Source organism: Mauremys reevesii, linkage group 1 (genome assembly GCF_016161935.1).
Source record: "Mauremys reevesii isolate NIE-2019 linkage group 1, ASM1616193v1, whole genome shotgun sequence".
Lineage (NCBI taxonomy): Eukaryota > Metazoa > Chordata > Testudines > Geoemydidae > Mauremys > Mauremys reevesii.
Window position 1 is genome coordinate 46110309 of NC_052623.1, and position 1792 is coordinate 46112100.

Here is a 1792-nt window from a genome sequence, read left to right on the forward strand (position 1 = left end):
GACAAGGGTATCAAAAAGTCAGAGCGGCAAACGGACGCTCCGGAGCACAGCCCCAGACATGCCACTTCTACGAGGCACTGCATGCCATTCTAGGTGGGTCTGCCACAACTGCCCCACCAGTGACGGTGGACTCCGAGGACGGAATAGTGTACCGGGACAGTACCTCCTCGATGTTCGCCGATGGGGAAGATGAGGAAGGGTCTTTTGAGGACGGCGCAGGCGACAGCGAACACAGTCCCACTTTCCCTGACAGCCAGGATCTCTTCATCACCCTCACAGAGATCCCCTACCAACCCTCCCCTGCCGTTAACCCAGACTCAGGGGGAGGATCAGGCGGTAAGTGCTACACACATATAAACATTTATTTTTTATAACATTGTTATAGAAAAAATAGAAACAGTATTTACAAAATTCTAAATATTAAACTATATGAAGAGAAGGTCCACACAAATGGGGATAGAAAAATAATCCTCTAGTGACATTTCCACGAAGGTGTCATTCAGTTCCTCGCAAAGCCTCTGCATGAGGTTCGTCGGAAGAGGTGCCTTGTTGGGCGCTCCGTGGAAGCAGACTCTTCCACGCCAGGACATCCGAATATAGAGTGGAACCATTGCCTCTACTAGCATTGCTGCATATGGTCCTGGTCTGTGCAGTGCGTCCCGTAACATCCTGTCTTTCTGGGCACGAGTGACCCGCCTCAGGGTGATCTCATTCTGCAAATACTGCATCTAAGTAGGGCAATTAGTGTAGTGTTACTATTGTTAATGGTTTAAAATTAGGTTGCATAACAATGACCCTCGCCTAACAGCCACGTGCGAGAGGCCACAGAGAACAAGCATCCATTGATCGTTCCCGTGCACTGGCGGGAGGGGCTGCAAAAGGCTCATCCCTTCTGCTTTGCACATTGTCTTTAGCAGGAGAGCACAGCTAACCACTAACTGATAAGCAGTATGTACTGTAAGGCTTACCAGGACTTTGTGCAAGAGGGATGCAGCTGTCTTTCCTCACTTGTGCGCTCTCCAGTGCAATGGCGCCGCCAATGAGAGCGTATTCCGAAATCTCGGACTAGTTCTGAGATCTCCTGAGACTTGGTGCCCTCTTTGGTCTTGTTAACTGAAACTGACTAGACTGTGTTCACTGTTGGCAAACATGTATGTGTTCAAGGAAATCACCTACTTTTTCGCATCACACAGCTTCGGCTCTTTCCCGGACTGCCCCGGCATCCCCTCGCAGAGGCTGGCTCAGATTAGACGCAGAAAGAAAAAGACTAGGGACGACATGTTCCAGGAACTGATGGCCTGCTCCAGAGCGGAGGCGGCAGAGCCAGTGGAGGGAGACCCTGTGTCAGCAGCATCGCACACACATGGAACGGGAGGATAGGTGGCGGCAGGAAGACCAGCAGGCGACTCAAACGCTGCTTGGTCTAATGAGGGAGCAAACAGACACGCTCCGGCGCCTTGTAGATGTTCTGCAAGACCGCAGGCAGGAGGAGAGAGCCCCCCTGCAGTGCATCTGCAACCGCCCTCCAACGCCAAGAAGTCCTGTCCCCCCCTCACCCAAAGTTACAAGAAGGAGGGGCGGTAGGGGCCGTGAGAACTGTCACTGCACCGCAGCAGACCGCTAATGTTCGAGACACCTCTCACGCTGTAAATTTGTACAAGTTCTTTCCTTACAGCATCAACCAGTCCCAACTCCAAGTTTAAACCCCCCACTGTGTACTACATTATTAAAAGCGGTTTGGTGTTACTCACTGTTTCCGTCACGTTTCTTGTGTCAGAAGACTTTCTGTGGG